Genomic DNA, 19,501 nt, shown 5'->3' with positions numbered 1-19,501 from the left:
AATCATGTGGCTCAGAAATAGTAAGGAAAAAATTTTAATGTATTTGAAAAGAAAGCAAAGAAACAGTCATTATAATTGAAAATTCACATCACTTGCTGGTACTGAATAGGTCCATGGAAAAGTAGGAGTCAAATTGATTCACATTTTGATCCTATGACATTGTAGTATTGTCCAGTTTCTAGCATTCAGCGCACAATAAATATTTGTACAATAAAGAACTGAAATACAGAAACTTCCAGCCAAGGCTGAGGCATAGGTAGACGCACTGCGCCTCTGTGCACAATCAAAAGGAGGACAACAACAAATTTAAAAACAAAAACAATCAGAACTGACAGAAAATCGAGCTGTATGGAAATCTGACAACCAAGGAGTTAAAGAAGAAACATTCGTTCAGGCTGGTAGGGGGGCAGAGAGGACTCACAGCAAGGCGGCAATTGGCAGACCCAGCGAGGCGGTGGCTTGTGGACTGGGCTATCCCACATTCACGTGCAGATAAACCAGGAGGAACAACTGGGGAGCCAGACAGATCGCACAACCTAGGGTTCCAGCACAGGGAAATAAAGCCTCAAAGCCTCTGATTGAAAACTCCTGTGGGGGTTGAGGCAGCAGTGGGAGAAACTCCCAGCCTCACAGGTGAGTTTGTTGGAGAGACCCACAGGGTCCTAGGACATACACAAGCCCACCCACCCGGGAATCAGCACCAGAAGGGCCCAATTTGATTGTGGGTAGCTGAGGAAGCAACTGAAAACTGGCAGAGAGCAGAGCAAGCGCCATTGTTCCCTCTCTGACCCCTCCCCCACATACAGCGTCACAACAAAGCCACGTGGGTTACCCTGCCCGAGTGACACTTAAGACCCCACCCCTTATACGTAACAGGTGTGCCGAGACAAAAAAAAAGAGGCCCAAATGAAAGATCAGATCAAAGCTCCAGAAAAAATACAACTAAGCGATGAAGAGACAGCTAACCTATCAGATGCACACAGTTCAAAACACTGGTAATCAGGATGCTTACACAATTGGTTGAATATGGTTGTGAATTAGATGAAAAAATGAAGGCTATGCTAAGTGAAATGAAGGAAAATGTACAGGGAACCAACAGTGATGGGAAGGAAACTGGACTCAAATCAACGGTGTGGACCAGAAGGAAGAAATAAGCATTCAACCAGAACAGAATGAAGAAATAAGAATTCATAAAAATGAAGAGAGGCTTAGGAACCTCCAGGACATCTTTAAATGTTCCAGCATCTGAATCTACCAGAAGGAGAAGAGGAAGAGCAAGAAATTGAAAACTTATTTGAACAAATAATGAAGGAAAACTTCCCCAATCTGGCAAAGGAAATAGACTTCCAGGAAGTCCAGCAAGCTCAGAGAATCCCAAAGAAGTTGGACCCAAGGAGGAACACACTAAAGTACATCATAATTACACTAGCCAAGATGAAAGATAAGAAGAGAATCTTAAAAGCAGCAAGAGAAAAGCAGACAGTTACCTACAAAGGAGTGCCCATCAGACTGTCAGCTGATTTCACAAAAGAAACCTTGCAGGTAAGAAGAGGCTGGAAAGAAGTATTTGAAATCATGAAAGGCAAGGACCTACATCCAAGATTGCTCTATCCAGCAAAGCTACCGTTTAGAATGGAAGGGTAGATAAGGTGCTTCCCAGATAAGGTCAAGTTAAAGGAGTTCATCATCAACAAGCCCTTATTATATGAAATGTTAAAAGGACTTATCCAAGAAAAAGAAGATAAAAAATATGTACAGTAAAATGACAACAAACTCACAGTTATTAACAACCACACCTAAAACAAAAATAAAAACAAAAGGAAATTAAGGAAACAACTAGAACAGGAACAGAATCATAGAAACAGAGATCACACGGAGGGTTATCAGCAGGGGAGTGGGTGAGGTGAGAGAGGGAAAAGGTGCAGAGAATAAGTAGCCTAAATGGAAGGTAGAAGACAGACAGGAGGAGGTTAAGAATAGTATGGGAAATGTAGAAGCCCACGAATTTATACATATGACCCATGGACATGAACTAAAGGGGGGAAAATGGGACTACTGTAATAGCATAAACAATGAAATATATTTTAAATACATAAATAAATAAATGCTAAAAAAGAACTGAAATACAAAAATGCAGAAAGCTGAAAAAAGTACATTCAGCTGTTTGGAAGGGTGTATCTAAAGCCTTTCCCAGAGGAAGTCTAGAACTCATAGTTTATGGATGGGAAGGATGTTGGCTTTTGTGCATATTCCAAACCTTAAAGGCTTTAAAATAAATGCGGTTTTATTTCTCATGATTCTGTGGGTGGTTCTTTGCTTCATGGTGTTGGCTAGCATAAAGATAGCCGGAAGATCCAAAATGTCTTCATTCATCGGGGGGAGTTGGGTCTGACCATTGACTGGTACCTCCCTCTCTGAGACTCCATATGGCTGTTGGGAGGGCCCTCACACAGCATAGTGGCTGGGTTCCAAGAGGATGCATTCCAAGTTCAAAGGTGAAAGCTGCTGATCTTATATGGCAGAGCCCTAGAAGCTACAGAGGCACATTCAACACATTCTGTTGGTCATAGGAGTTACATGGCCAGCCCAGATTTGAGGGGAGAGGAAGCAAACATGACCTTTCAGTGGGAGGAGTGTCAAGGAATGTGCAGCCAGGTTTAATCCACCACTGTCTATTCTCTGTCCACAGATTCCCATTCCCATCCATACAAAGCATACTCATCCTCTCCCAAGTCCCCGACCCCGTCCCAGCAAAGTCTTATCCCACTATGGCATCAAGTGCAGTCTTGAAGTCCAGGATCTTGTCATGTAAATCAGGTACAGGATGCTATGAGACAATACCATTAAGATTCTTCCTACAGCCTTTCTGTCTAGCTGAGATCTAAAAGGCTCTGCCTTAAATCTCTTGAAATCTTAATACAAGGTCTTAGAACTGTGCCTGGTTTTTATTTTTACCTGGAGACCAAGTTTTACTGGCAGTAGTGCTCTGGATCTGATCTTTTGACCTGAGGTCATTTCTCAGAGTATTTGCTGGGTAGGGAAGCTGGTCATGAGAAACAATTTTATTATGACTCTACGAAGAAAATACTTCCTTGAAGTCTACTTAAACCCTGAACAGTCTCTTCTTTAATTCATCTCTGCAATACTTTGATTATAGGTGGTTAAAAAAAGAAGTTAATTGGCACTTCCAATATTCTGCTGGGAAAATCTCCTACGCTAGATCCAAAAATTCATTAGGTTCATTTCCTATCTTCCAAGTCACTGTAGGGGACAGTCTTGCTGATTTTTCTGTCACCATGAAAAAGCAAGGGTACCATATTATATTCTCCAGTAGTAGTTTCCTCACTGTTTTCCCAGCAAACATTTAATAGCCGTCTTACCGCCCTTCAGGTCTTCATAGCCATCTGGTCTCAAAGCTGATGCCAGATGTTTTGTTATGGTAGCACCTCACATCTAGGTACCAGTTTTTGTTTTGGCTCTTTATTGCTATGTAACAAACCATCACAAAACTTTGCAGCCAAAATAATCATTTATCCTTTCTCATGATTCTATGGGATGAGGAAGCAGTTCTGTTTCACATGGTGTTGGCTTCCATGCTGCATGGATGGAAGATCCCCAATCAATCCCAGAGCTGGCCCTTGGAAGCAGTGGTTGCTGGCCTGGAGCTCAGCTTGGGCTGATGACTGGAGCCCAGCTGCTCCTCCACATGGCTATGCAGGCAGGCTTCCTCACGGCAAGGCGGCTCAGCTCTAGGAAGGAACCTTTCAAGCACACCAAAGCAGAAGCTAAAGATGTCTTTAAGGCCAGCCTTAGAAATTACTCCACATTATTTCTGCCACATTGGACTGGTTAAAAAAAACAGGGCCAGCCCAGCTACACAGGGAGGGGAAAATTCTTCCCTGTGGGGAAGATCCAAAAATTCATTAGGCTCATTTCCTATCTTCCCCTGTGGGGAAGAATCACAAAGTATTTGCAGCCATCTTCAATCCCCCATAGGAAGTCATGAGTATTTAAGCAGTAAACAGTACCATAGAAAGGAATTAATTCTTCGAGAGAATGAATTTAGCGAATGAATTAACAGAACTCTTCACCTCTAGATAATATATTAAATGAAGAAGGACTATCAGACACAGAATAAAGGGGGATAGTGAAGCAGGGTCAGTGAAATAAAGGAGAAGCACAGTATTTCTGGAGCACCAAAGTCAAAAGAGTTTCAAGGAAGGAATCTGACACAGTCCAATAGTACAGAGAAACCAAAGGAGAATGGAGATGTGTGGTGACCATTCTGCTGCCTCTTAACACAAAGCAGTGGAGTAGTAATGGGTCTACGAAATGACCATAAATAATATTCTAAGTTTTAGGAAAATAACCTAATCATTTAAAGCCCAAGGAGAAAGTCACCGAGTATGACAACACTATGGGAACAACCCTAGTGTTGTTGATATTCTAATAAAAGCTGAGTTGTTGTGGATTTTAAGGAACATTGCTTTACTTTTTCTTGTTTCTGATAATCATGGAATATATCATACATTTAATTTAGATGGTAATTCTCTTTTAAGGAAAAGATCTCTCAGTTCTTGGATGCTTTTAGTGAACTACCAAATTAATCCAGAACACATTTAAAATGAAAGTTGAAACCACATTATTATAATGTTAGTCTCTGAGCATAAGCTGCCAGTGACTGCCTAATTCTTAGAGAGAATGTGTAACCTCATACCCTTCTCCACCACATTGTTTATAAAAACGTTTCCCCGACCCTTACCTCCAGCCTACCATAAGCAAGCCATAAAACAGAACCAAACTCATTGCCTATGCAGTCTCTCGAGAATCACACACGCTCTCCTTTCAAATGACTGGTTGAAAGCAGAGAACATCATTCCGTTTGCTTCTCCTAATTCTTCCATAGGTGACCTGCCTTTCAGAAGAGCAGAATCAAATGGACTATTTACTCTAGGGAGAAACCACAGAGATCAGAGTACAACTCTTTATAAATAAGGAAACTAAAGGTCAGAGGTGCTCAAGTGACTTCTCTAGGGTCGTAGGGTAGAACATGGGCTTATGCCCAAGTTTCCTAATTTGAAAAGAACTAGAAGGTTGGTAGCACTGATTCTGGCCATGTAGCCTAATTAATAATAGACCTTCCTAATAACAAAACAAAAACAAAGCCAAACCCAGGGTTTTGGAACATGAAGTTACAAATATATCCAGAGTGATTCTATGTTATAATTTTTCAACCATAATTCAAAATGAGATTTTTTAAGCTCTGAAGCAGACAAATCAGTGTGCTCTTGAAATATTTAAAAATATGATTAAACAACTAGTCTTAACCCCTTATCTAAAGTAAAATTTATGTGTCCTCGATTATGGAGGCTAGAATTACAAAGGTATACCGCGGAGATATAAGGCCTTGTTTCTGCCTTCATAGGATTTATATTCCTGTTGTAGAGAGAAAACATGCACACTGAGCACACCCCATCTTACACGGTCACTTCAGTACCAAAATGAGATGAAGTCTAAACCTAAAAAGTACCACACAAGCAAAATAACCCAAGAAAATGAGGGGAACATTACTGAAAACAGCACTTGTCAGAGAGAGGTCAGAACTTTAATCTGTTCATGCAACAAATATTTAGAGTGCTTGCTGTGTGCCAGGGTGAGTTCTAAATGTTCGGGGAAGTACAGGTATGTAAGACAGACAAGACCCCTGCTCCCAGGAAGACAATAACCAAATATGCAGAGCACAATAAAATCAGAAGCACTATGCAGACTATAAAGCTACTTTAGGTAAGATGGCCAGGAAAGGCCTCTTTAGGGGGACTGCCATTAAAACATAGATCCAAATGGAGTCAGACAGGCGATGATACTATGGAAGATCATTCAGGGAGGAGGAGCAAGAAGCTTAGGATGTGTGAGGATCAGAAATGAGGCCACTTGACTGGCATGTTAGCAGCTCTGGAAAGTAGGAGAGTGACAGAAGGCTTACAGCCAAGGTAAAGAGTTTGGATAATAAACAGTCCAAGAGTGATGGAAAAGCCACTGAGGAGTCATAAGTGGAGGAACAGCTGATGATATTAGCTCTTAAAAATTTATAGTCAAGTGAATGAATCAGCAGGTTAATGTGGATATACTCAGGAAGTCAAAGGATCTATAATAAGAAAAGTGTTCAGAATACAAGGGAACAGACCCATTGCCCTCACTGCGGCTTCACCTGAACTATATGTTCAGAACTGGGTGACGTACTTTTGAGACATATGTTGTATTTCAACACTAGAGGGCCATGCTATTTAATACAGTATAATAATTAACCATTCATTATGTCAAGTCAAAAGCTCTGCCACGGAGCTAATTTAAGATCAGTCTTCCACAGCTGTAAAAGAAGAAAGATATTTGCAGGAAGCAACAGAGCACAGGACTTGCTTGTTTCTGACTTACCTACTCTAGATGGCCTACTAGTTCCACACATTAGAAAATTCTACAAAAATACTACCTTAAACAAAAATCAGAAAAATACAGACATGAAGTCATGCAGTCTAAATCTCTCACAGACATTTATTATATTCTTTAGATCTTTAATGTTAAAAAATGACAAATATCAAACACAAACACACACACTTCACTATATACAAAACTGACAAAGCATAGTAGGGTGATATTTTACCAAAGTGTATACAGGGTTTAATTTTCTGTTTGACTGGATTAAAAACATTAAAAGGACTTTACTCAAACCATCTACAAAAATAGTACTGTTTTTTACATAGTAAGTATTCAGCGTTTGTTTGCCCCAGGCTACCAATGTAACAGTAATTATCTTGACCAGATGTTCATTAACAATTCAGAATGTTAATCTTACCCTGTGAATGCTGGTCAACCGGAACCTCTGCAATTAGTTTCTGTCTGAAATATTCCTAAAGAGAAATCATAAACATATTGTTATATTTTAAGCATCACAGTACTGTAACGCAATTCATCAATTTATGTGGTTCTAAAATTTCCAATGTCTACAACAACTTTATTAAACATACAAAAGGTGACCTCAAAAAAAAAAAAGTGAGTTAAGAGTTCAGCCAAGATGGAGGCGTAGGTAGAAACCCTTTGCTTCCTTGAACAACCAAAAGGAGGATAACAACCAATCTAAAATCAATAAACAACCAGAAGTGCCAGAAAATCAAACTGCATGGAACTCTGACAACCAAGGAATTAAAGAAACAATCAAACAGAACAACCAGACCAGTAAGAACCCACAGTGAGGCCATGTGGGCGGGCCGGATGAGAAAAAAATGAGGGTGGGGGGAGATGGCAGACCAGGGGGTGGGGCTGGCTGCAGCAAGGTGGAGGACTATGGGGTGGGCAGTGGGGCTGGCTGAGGGCAAAACACACTCAGAGCAGGCTGTGGACTACAGTGGCTGCTGTGGTGGGAGAAACTCCCAATCTCACAAGAGTTCATTGGAAAGTGAGCTAGAGACGAGCAGGCGAGCTGCCTTGTTCCCTCTCCTGCCCCTTCCCCACAGGCAGAGCCGCAGGAAGGCAAGGAGGGTTTCCCTGCCTAGGTGAATACCTAAGGCCCTGTCCCCCTTCAACTTATCAGTGTGCCAAACAAAGAAATAGGGCCCAAATGAAAGAACAGAGCAAAACTTCAGACAGAGAACTAAATGCTGAGGAGACAGCCAACCTCTGTGATGGAGAATTTAAAGCCTGGTAGAACTTTGATTAAAGTTCTATAATCAAAATGCTCACAGAACAGATTGAGCTTGGTAGAAAAATGAAAAAAACAATGAAAGACACACAAAATGAAATAAAGCAAAATATTCAGGGAGCCAACAGTGACAGGAAGGAAACCAGGACTCAAAGCAACAATTTGGAACAAAAGGAAGAAATAAACATCCAACTGGAACAGGATGAAGAAACAAATTCAAAAAAGTGAAGAGAGACTTACAAACCTCTGGGACAACCTGAAATGTTCCAATATCCAAATTATAGGGGTGCCAAAAGGAGAAGGGGAAGACCAAGAAATTGAAAACTTACTTGAACAAATGTTGAAGGAAAACTTCCCCAATCTAGTGAAGGAATAGACTTCCAGGAAGTCCAGGAAGCCCAGAGAGTCCCAAAGAAGTTGGACCCAAGAAGGAACACACCAAAGCACATCATCATTAAGTTACCCAAGATTAAAGATCAGGAGAGAATCTTAAAAGCAGCAAGAGAAAAGCAGATAGTTACCTACAAAAAAGTGCCCATAAGACTATGAGCTGATTTCTCAAAAGCTTGCAGGCAAGAAGGGGCTGGAAAGAAGTATTCCAAGTCATTAAAGGCAAGGACCTACATTCAAGATTACTCTATCGGCAAAGCTATCATTTAGAATGGAAGGGCAGATAAAGTGCTTCCCAGGTAAGGCCAAGTTAAAGGAGTTCATCATCAAGCCATCATTATATGAAATGGTAAAGAGACTTACCTAAGAAAAGGATAAAAAATATGAACAATAAAATGACAACAAACTCACAATGATCAACAAACGAACCTAAAAGAAAAGAAAAACAATGAAAACAAAAACTAAGCAAACAACTACACAGGAACAGAATCAGAGAAATGGATATCAATCACATGGAGTTCAGTGGGGAGGGGGAAGGGAGGAATAGGGGGAAAAGGCTCAGGGAAGAAGCAGCATGATTAGTGGGCATAAAATAGATGGGGAGAGATGAAAATGGTAAAGGAAACGGAGGACTCAAAGAACTTACACGTACAACCCATGGACATGAACTAACGCAGGGGGAATGCTGAAAGGTTGGGGGGTCAGGGCAAAGGGGGAATAAAGGGGGAAAATTGGGAAAACTGTAATAGCATAATCAATAAAAAATACTTTAAAAAAGTGAGTTGAAGAGATCACCTTCAGACCTCTCATAAAAGGTGCTAATACCCAGGGAAATAAACAATTACTGTCACATTACAGATTTAATCTCAGTACCACATAATTTATAAAGCATAAAATATGAACATTAGTCTTGGCTGGTGTAGCTCAGTGGATTGAGTGCCTGCCTGCAAACCAAAGGGTCACTGGTTCAGATTCTCGGTCTAGGGCTCATGCCTGGGTTGTGGGCCAGGTCCCCAGTATGGGGCATGTGAGAGACAACTACACATTGATGTTTCTCTTCCTCTCTCTTGCCCTTCCCCTCTCTAAAATTAAATAAAATCTTAAAAAATAAACATATGAACACTAAATTTGTAGTGAAAAATGAGATAAGCATTGTGTCTGAGGCACCACTCATTTCATAAGTAAAAGAAAACCCCACTGAAAACATATAGCTTCTTACAGAAAATAGGGAAACATGGGGCAGGGGAAAGGTTTAACATTTGAGATTACTTTCTCCCAGTTTTTTTTGTTTTGTTTTGTCTTTTGCTGGACTGCCACTTTCACACAATTGTGCCACTGTAAAGTACAACAGCACAGGATTGAGGCCCCCTTCACCTCATCATTTATCATAGGCTTTCAATGTTGTTAGTTTCTCTAAACACGGTTCATACAGGGCTGTCATAGTTTACAAAACCACTTTGCTACAGAATGTTAGATTTTTCTTTTTATTACTAATAATGCTGTAAATACCTCTGTACTCTGTTCATATGATTTCCTTTGCACTGACTTCCAAAATTGAGAGTAATGGGTCAAAGAGCATGAACATTGTAAGGCTTTGATATATAATATCAAATTATTTCCCCAGAAGGTTATACTAATTTTCTTTCCAATATATGAGTAGAACCCTCAGTAGATATAGGAATCATCATTAAAAAAAAAACTAATTCCGTATGAAAAATTATCTTACTATTGCTTTATTTTTCATTTCTTTGATTAATTGGGTTGCATGCTTTCCAATATGTTTAATTAATAACAAGTTTCATTCCTTTTTTCTACTTAACATTTACCTAAACCAGAGGAATATTTTGCTAAGATATACAAGGAGGGACCCCCCCCCCCCAAACCTGGATTATCTTCTGGAGGGCGGGCCCCTTGTAGTACAGGCTTCCTCTACTAGGTGAGTGTTCCAGGGACTCACTGTAGTAGCATACCAGCTGGTGTTGTTGTGAGAGGCTGCATTTGGCTTCAGTGAATTGTTTTTGAACACTTCCAATGTGTTTGCCCATTTCATGATGGGTGATTTACAAGTGCACCTGCCTACATCATGCTGAGTGTTCAGCTGCTTTTGACCGAAAACAACATGACCCCCATGCCCCACCCTCCCTATTCACCTGATCTCAGCCTGAGTGACTTTTTCTGTTTCTTTGAACGAAAAAAGTCCTCAAAAGGAAAGGTTTTGTGATGTGGAAGAGGTGAAACAAAAAACAGCAGAAACACTAAAAGGCATCAAAATCAATGAGTTCAAAAACTGTTTTGAGCAGTGGAAAAAACGTCTCAATAGGTGTACTGCACGAAATGGAGAGTACTTTGAAAGTGACTGAAGTTTAAACATGTAAGAATACACAATTTTTTATAAATAAATTCCAGGTTTTTTGGGCCCCCCTTCGTAAATGTAGAACTTAATGAAAGCCCTCTCATAATGATAACTTGTTAGCTCAGAATGTGGCCATTGCTGTCAAGTCAAAAAACACACACACACACAAATGTAGTCCAGTTTCTTCACCAGGGTTAAAAAGCCAAATCACTCTAATTTTAGAAATTAAAGCAAAAGTTACTGCCTTTCTTCCTGCCTAGCAGCAAACAAAAGTACAAGTTGGAAGGATGAGAATGTGAAAATACTAAATGGCAAAGCCTCTTAGAACAGAATAACTAGTCCATGTCAGGCAGGATAAAAATAGGACTGGGACGCACAGTAGTTCTGACAGCCCCAGCTGCCCAGCCAGCCAGCACCAGCGGCTTCTCCAGTTTGCAAGGCTAATGAGTGTTAGAAAGCTGGCATCACCCACTCCCTCAGAAACATTTTCTTTCCCCATAAGCAGGACACAAGGCATGTATTTTCACTTAAAAAGTCAATTCCAGAAAGTCATCTCCAAATCTGGAAGCCAAGCAAAACACGGAGAATTCCCTTTCTCAAATGAGAGCTCCTTTCTGAAGGTTCCCCTGAACGAGATTAAGGAGGAGTAGCGGCAGTCAGCCTTCTGAGAGGAAAACGAAGGCCCCAGGCTCTCGCTGTGGAAACGGAGAAGTCGGAATGCTTTTATTCCTTGCTTGTCAGTAGAAATAATGGAGACTGACAAAACAACTCTTTTGTAGTAAAGCAAAGAACTACTGTAAACTTTTGGAATTCGAGAATGACTTTCCATTTGGGTGATAAATATAATTTTAAAAATTCTTTTTTTTTTAAAGATTTATTTATTTATTTATTTATTTATTTATTTATTTTTTTAGGGAGGGAAGGCAGGGAGAGGGAGAGAGAGAGGGAGAGAGAGAGAGAGAGAAACATCAATGTGCGGTTGCTGGGGGTTATGGCCTGCAACCCAGGAATGTACCCTGGCTGGGAATCGAACCTGGGACACTTTGGTTCCCAGCCCGCGCTCAATCCACTGAGCTACGCCAGCCAGGGCTGATAAATATAATTTTAAAATTTAAGATTCAGCAAGAAGTTCAGAGTCTCCTCGTAGTCACTGGATGTCATGTTGTTGCAGGTCAGCAGATACGGCCAGAATCACTGCAGTGTCACAATTATTCACCGCGCTTTGTGCAATTCCGTAAGTTTAAGGCTTTAGGTGATGTGAAATTAGAATATCCTATTTCACCAGTTTGAAAGGAACATTTCATTTTACCATCTGCCCCACCTGGGATCACCTCCAAGAATCGCCTCCCTGAGCCACCATGGCCTCCGCAGGCTGAATCCACTGTTCTTCCATCTCTGCTCCTAGGGCATTTGACTAATAGTTCTCTTACACTGTTTTGTAGAATATCATAGCTATTGCCTCGAGTTCCTTGAGGACTGGGACATTATCCCTACACCTACCCCAATGTCTCTTCCCAGTGCTAGACTGAGAGGCCTGAGAGGCCAGAGATTACAGTGGCTCCCAGACAGCGATTCATCAACAGGATGTTGAAAACATCTCTGGATACTGAACTAGATTAAACAAAAATAGTATCTACCAGAACTTTTCTCAGGGACAGTCCAGAATGTGGTTGGAAGGAAAGATAAGGAATCTGCTATTCTTTGTCTGGTCAAAGATCCTGGGAACTGGCGAGGAGGGAACAGAGAGCCTCTTTGGCTACTCTCTTCCCCCTCATAGAGAACTTGTCTTCCTTTCTTAAAATACATCGAACAAGTATTTAAACAGTAAGTTTGAAGTGGCATCAAATCATTAGCCTCCCAGGGTAACAAGTAATTAGCTCACCAAGAAACCTCATGTCTCAGCCCTGTCCTTGTCCCCAGTATAAAAAAGATTACGAAATAACTACTGAGTGAACGAATACCAGATCCACCTAATACCCAGTCAGGAATCAAGGATACCGAGGAGGAGGAGGCCTGTGAACACCATTGGTGCACTCACATGATGGGTGCCGCCCATCGCCTGGAAGGGCGGCAGAACACTGTGGTGGGGACAGAGCCTCACTCCTTCCCATCGCCCCATGACAGACACAGAGATTCAGAAGTAAAGGCTAAGGGCTAAGCCTTCGCCCTTCAGGAAGAAAGGAGAAAAATTCATAGTTGCCACCTTCCCCGCAAATATGACATCTAACAAATCTGAACAGAGTACTGCTGTCAAATTCAGCATGACTGGCTGGTTTATAATGACGGTGAGTCATTCCGAATCGGTGATGGATTACTGGATAGATGCCACTGCATTCCTGAATGACATTATCAAATTATAATTTGATAATTATTCCTGCATTCCTGAATGTTATCAAATTATAATATTACAATTCTTATTTTGCACAAGTTAACAGCATAGTAAAACAGGAAAAATGCTGGAACCAGTAGAATTATCAAGTTTTCACCCACACAAGGACAGTATGTATCATGCCCTTTCACCCTCCCCCACAACCAGGGGCTCTAGGACAGCAAGGACATTTCTGGTTTCCCCAGGGCCTGCCACACAGTAGGGGCTCTATATGCACTATAATTCCAAATTCCCGTGAACTATAATCAAACTGACAACACTGCATGTTCTCGGATGGTTTCAGTCGAATAAAATCAACAACTGCTGACAATGATTACTGTAAAGATTGCTATATCTGGTATAACACATTCTTAACCCAATGACAAAAAAAACTGCCACATAGTGCGTGCAAATCAGCCTAGTGTTTAGGTTGAGCTAATTTAGTACCACAAAGTACAAAGGTTTAATGTTTGCCAAGTAGTAAGTGACCATTAAGCACAAAAGGTGTTTAAAATGAACATCTTTTTCATTTTAAACTGCCTGCTGACCCCTAAAAACGTAGTTGCTCCATACCTCATGCTTCTTAAGCATTAATGAAGTGCTGATCCTTCTACTATACTTCTATTAAACTGCGTCACAGAGAGCTTGTTAGATGCCTTCCTGCCTCTTATTCTGACCTCTTAGAAGAGTTCAGTGCATAGGACAGGATCTAATACACAGAGATTCTCAATAATTATTTGTTGAATGGGAAAAGACGGCAGGAGATGGAAAGCAGAAGGCTATGATGAACTGTGCACTTGCTGAGGTATTACGACCTCAGCTCTCATGGTGAGAAAGCTGAGGCCTGGAGAAACCCAGAAACTTGCTCAAGCTCACAAAGCAAACTAAGAATTCACACCACCTCTAAGAGCCATCTGCTACACCGCCTCTCCAATGAGCTATATAAGATGGAGTTTTAAATACAATATGACATCTCCGTTTTTAAAAAATCAGCAATCTGTCTTTTAGAGAGACTACAAGGCACAATCTAAAAAAAATCAGATCTATAATAGTTTTTCTAGCTCATTACTCAGTATTCCATTTAGTGAAACAACAAGTGCTCCCTCCATCCTGCCTGCCTGTATTAAGTAATTAAGATGGATGGTCAGGTAGCCGGAGCAAGGGTACGTCCTGCATGCATCTCTTACAGAGAAACATTTACCCACTCATTTAATGACAAGAGGAATCACTGAAGTTTAATCTGTGCTTAAATCATGTTTTACATGGCTTTTCTTCCTGCCTTCCTATTAAAATGTGGTTTAAATAAATTAATACCAGATCACTGAAATATGACCTTCTTTCTAAGCAACTTAATAAATGAGTATCACGTGATCTCATTTTGTTGTTACTTCCAATATGTCACTTTGTTAGGCCTAGTTCTTATCCTCAAATTCTTATGAATATTTGAGAGACCTGAAAGGGAGTATGGCAGAATGGTTAAGATCAAGTTATGACTTTGTCATTTACCACCTGTTTGACCTTAGATAAGCTAAGTATCAATTTCCTCATCTGTAAAATAGATATTAATGAAGTTGTTTCAGGAAATAAATGAGGTAACTATAAATCAAATGCTTACTAGCATAGCTGCAGGTACTAAATGTTCAAAAATGGTAATTTATTAACAGAGTAGTAGCTATATCTAAAATTAATCCTTTAAAGGTCGGTTTTAAAGTATTATCCTGTAGAGGGAAACGACAGTGGATGTGAGGGGGTTCGGTTCTCCAACTAAATTAGTAATTTCCATGCTAGATTTTGCAATATATCACATGACTGCAGTTACTATTCCAGTGTTATGAAATATAAATGTACATTACCTCAAGTATTTAACATATGGCCCATGGGGAAGACAAAGTATTGTGAAGCCAAAATAATACACAGTGATGCAATTTAAAAAAAAATCATGAACGTGTGCAAGTAACCTCTACTTCTTCATGCAGCGCCTGTCTCCCCAGCCGAGACCCATGCTGTGGACAAGACAGGTGCAGCCGATGTCACCCAAGCAAAGGCCATGTTTTAAATGTATAAACCTGTGTTTAAATATATAAATCTATATATATATAATTGAGCTGCACAATAATGAAAATGTACATAATGCCACAGAATTGTACACTTAGAAATGATTAAAATGATAAATTTTATGTTTCATACATTTTAACAAACAAAAGTCTATAATCATGAAAAACTGTTCTGACTGGTTTTAAAGGAACATAAATGGATTACACAAATTAAGTGTACACTGAACCTTAATGTACTAAAAACAGGCCAACAACCCAAACATAATTTCCCTGTGTCAAATTTGCTTTGTCTACAATTCATAGGTTATTATAACAAATACTAAATATTTAATTATCAATTTTGCTACCTTGAATTAGAAGGATCTCGGTGGGAGAGATCCTACTAATGATCCTACTAATCTGTCCAAAACACACGTAGATTTTTTATACTACATAAATAGCCACATACGAAGTTAACACATTCAAAACTCTTCCAGTGACTGTCTAGGGAAGCACACATAAGATCCTTTTATTTCCCCAAAATAACCATGAAAGCACCCACATGTTTACAAGAATCACAAATAAATTTCGATGAATTTGAAAAGTATTTGATCCTCCTGTTAATCTTTTATTAAGAAGTCAATCTATTAAGCCAGTCAACCCACACAAAGTGTCAGGAGACCCAGTTTCTACTCCCTACTTTACATCTAACTGGGAGTATAATGTAGGGCAAATTATCTTACCTCACATGACCTGACTTTCCTCACCTGTAATATCAGAGAGCCAGATGATGGAGAGACCCCCCCACTTCCTACATTCCAATAGCCTGTGAGCTATTGGGCTCACAGGGAGCCTGTGAGCTACGGGATACCTACCCTGGAAAGACTCCTCTGGAGTGGTGAGAATTGGACAGGACTTTAAAGAAAGTGACAGCACAGGAAAAGCACTAACTCTAAGAAGAATGGTATATGTTTTCCTAGAAAGAGAGCACCGAATAGTCTTCACTGGCAACTAATAAATCAGTCTTGCTAAAAAGAAAGTAAAAGTGGGTTGTAGCAAGAAAAGAAGGTCATCAGATCAAGCACATAATTAACGAAAGCAATGGTTTTAACTGAAGGTAAGAAGGTAACTGGGAACTATTTGTATAAGTACAAACCCATCCCTGAAGGAATTGGGTTCAACAGATTAAGTCCTCAGCCAGTAGACGCTTTTGTCTCCTGGGGTGACACCCTCTGCTCTTAAAGATCATCTGTGTAGGTGATTCCCAAACTATCAGGACATGGCAAGCTCATCTCCCTAGTCCTAAACCTCTGACTCATCTCCCAACATCTTTCTGGCTATCCATTAAGATGTGTGCAAGCAGCTCAAACTTAGCATGTTTCCAATTGAATCTGCCATTTCTGCTCACATCCACACAAAACCTGTTCTTTTTAGTTCCCTGGATATTGATAGCAACATCAAGACTGATAGCTGAATGATGCTGAATGGTGTTAGCAATATCAAGAGCTCAGGCAACCAACCCAAAAGCCTTCCTGTTTTCCATTCTCTCAAATTATTCAAGTCACGGGCTAGCTAGCCCCTTCTTCTGCATTTCTGATACTCCTACTGTAGGTAGTTAGTTAGTTATTAATAAAGAAGGGAAACAAAGAAAATCAGATATTTTTTAGCATAATCAACCAGGGAGCATAAGCCTGCTTGTTTAGGCAGGGTGCTACAGCTTCACACACTCCAGAGGATCTCAGCACTGCCCCCAAAAGGTATTAACAACACTCCCTCTCCCACACAGTGAGGAAGGACAACTTTTCAATCTCTCTAGTCCACTCGCCCAGACTATGCAGGAAGGTGAGAGGAAAGCACATGTGCAGTATGGGTCAAAATAGAACAGGGAGAGGTGCTTCTAGGAGGTATGTGCAATAGGAGCCAAAAGGGTGACTACAGAGGCCTGTCATCTAATCTGGAAAAGGGATCAACCGGTCCAGAGCCCAGCCCAGCACAAGCTTGTGAAGGTTTGGGAAATTGACTGGTTATTTTGGAAAAGTGCCTGGTCCATTCCAAGCCTACAGAAGTTCCCTCCCCTCCCCACCATCTCCTTTTTCTCCAGGGAACATGCGTTCACCTCCTTTGTTCGTGTGTTCTCTCCATAGTAACCACGTGGGCCTAGCAGCCTTGCAGCCAGCAGCCGTGGACTTCAAATGCAGGCTGCAGGTGGGAGCCTGGGTAGAGCAGCACGGCGAGGAATAGTGCTAAGCTACGTGGATGGGGACTGGGACTGCTAAAGCCTTGACAATGGAACAGAAACTCTGGGCACCGGCCTCTGTTTTGGCCTTGCTAAAGACTCAGCTGGACTTTTTCCACGGCAAGGCAGATAGAGACGGGACATAGGCACAGCCTTCTATTTCCACCGGAATACATCTTGCCACGCCACAATCTCCTGTGCGAGGGTCTTTGAAATGCTTTTCTCATGATCCCATGGAAGAGCTCCACCAGCAACAAAAGTACTGCCTAGGGTGGAGCCTGCTCCATCTTTGAGGAGAATAACTGAAATATCCTCCTCTCTTGCCTTTCTTAGTCCCGCTTCCATATTGCAGCCAGACAGCTCCCTGATTTGCTCTTTGTTATTATAAAGACAAAATAATGTCTTAGGAAGGGGTGGGGGAGGCCTGGCAACAAAACTTGTTCAAAAGATATCCAGCTTCTCCTGTTGTTTTATTCAATCTTGCTATTTCCTGCTCAGGAATGCTAGAGTTTGATCCCAAAGGGCAGGGCAGACTGAACTACATATTCTGTGACCACCGTGGCCACCATTCACTCACTTGAGAGGAGCTGGAATAGGAAGAAAGGATGCTTCACCACGTGGCTCACTGGGGGCACACATCCTCCCAAGTTAGTATGGCCACCTCCAACCTCAGCTCAGGCTGCCTGCGTCATGGATTCTGATAGTTTCGACTACAGGGGAAGGGATTTTTAAAGCCTCCAGCTCTGTCTCTACATGTTACTGGTATCTGTGTTCCCAGATACTGGGCATTTTTACAGAGATTTCCTTCTACTTCCTGGTCAGCAGCAGTCATTATCGTGGCAGCCAGTTCTGGGAACACAGAGCAATTGTCCTCCTGCTGACGTGCTGCCCAGGAAATGTTCTGAGCTGCTTCAGGCCAAGTGCGCAAGTATGAACTGCCCAACTTTGTTTCTCCCAACCCTAGAGGCCTTGTTGCTGATTGCGTGAAGCCTCAGCTTCTCTGTCCACTCAAGTATGACTGAGAGGTAGGGCCTGGTTTTCCATGGCTGCAGGTGGAAAATGCGCCCTGCCAGGGGTCCCAGGCCTGCCTCCACTGCCACCTGCAAGGGCTTGGAGCACTCATGAGCCCAGGCCTTCCTGTCCTCGGCTTTAAAATATGGACCATCATACGGGCCCTAAGAGTTGATTTAGTGGTAAAATAAACATTGTGGAAATATTTTGGAATCATTAAAATGGCACATAAATGTAAAGGAGAACTCATAAAGAAAGACAATTCTTTTGCTGATTCAGTAATTTTTAAAGGGGATGGCCTTGAAACATTATCTTAAATTAAAACAAAACAACCCATGAGGTGAGCTTTATTTACCCCTACTTGGGTTTCAAGGAAACAAAACAGCAAGTGTTACAAGGTCATTGACACCTCCTAACTTTCAAGTCCTGCTGCTAAGTCAAAAGGAACTTTGCAAAATGACCGGGGGTCCAGGTAGAACTACGTGGGCCAAACACAGAACTGCACTGTGAGAGGGTAACCTGAGTGGGAAAATTTCTCCGAAACAACTTTGCAATAGTGGACTGATAACAGACCATCTATATTTGATCAATTGGGGATTTAAAACAAAAGAAACAAACAACAAAATGACCCACACCCTTTTTAGCTCACAGTTCCCATGAAGTGCAACCTATTTGCCCAAACCACAGAAGACCTTCTGAGACATTCCAGTCAGCCAACACTGCTTATCTCTTCATGCTCCTATTTCTCCCCAAAAGAACATGTGGTAAGTGAATCACTGGGCAAGAATGCTGTAAGAGAAACAGGTCAGTTTTGAAAGGATGGGCTCTATGTCACCTATTGTTTCAGGTAAAAAGTCCATTTTACCTTGGTGTTAAATCAGTGCTTCGTATTTGCAACTTGGTTAATGGCTGCTGGCCAAACTCACTGGTTTCCATTTGCTCCTCTGCTAGAGCAGAACGAAGTCTGGTTTACATTTAGGATAAACATAGAGAAATGTCTTTTTCTCTGGCATGATTTTCTCTCACATGAACTGGGTGTCTTTCAGTGCGATCCTATTCTGACATGAGTGTCAGACTCCACAGGTTCAAGGGTTCGTCCCACAACACTGTCCCCACTTCAGACGCCAGTCACAAGTCCCGGTATCCAGACTACCTTCCCTTCTGTATGACTTGATGACAAATGCAGGGGTTCCCACAACCTCTTCCAATAATTCAATAATCCAATAATCCAATAGAACATAGAGTAACTCACAAAACTCAGGACAACACTTTACTTAGCATTACTGTTTTACTGAAAAGGGTACAACTCAGGAAGGGTCAAATGGAAGAGATGCACTGGGCAGGATATTATGTGGAGGGGCAGGGGTGCAGCTTCCAGGCCCTCTCCAAGTACTCCACCCTCCTGGCACTCCAATCT

General features: G+C 41.3%; 1 protein-coding gene across 1 annotated transcript in view; it reads right to left on the bottom strand.

The window, feature by feature from the left end:
• Positions 1–19,501, bottom strand: part of LRRC8B (leucine rich repeat containing 8 VRAC subunit B) — a 74,864-nt gene that overhangs the window by 26,729 nt on the left and 28,634 nt on the right. Inside the window, exon 2 of the mRNA XM_028511594.2 lies at positions 6,851–6,905. The gene's annotated coding sequence lies outside the window, so the exon portion shown is untranslated. The remainder of the gene's footprint in view (positions 1–6,850; positions 6,906–19,501) is intronic.

This window comes from Phyllostomus discolor, chromosome 5, assembly GCF_004126475.2.
Source record: "Phyllostomus discolor isolate MPI-MPIP mPhyDis1 chromosome 5, mPhyDis1.pri.v3, whole genome shotgun sequence".
In the NCBI taxonomy this organism is placed as follows: Eukaryota; Metazoa; Chordata; class Mammalia; order Chiroptera; family Phyllostomidae; genus Phyllostomus; species Phyllostomus discolor.
The sequence above is the reverse complement of the archived record's forward strand: the minus strand, read 5'-3'. Positions and strand labels throughout refer to the sequence as shown.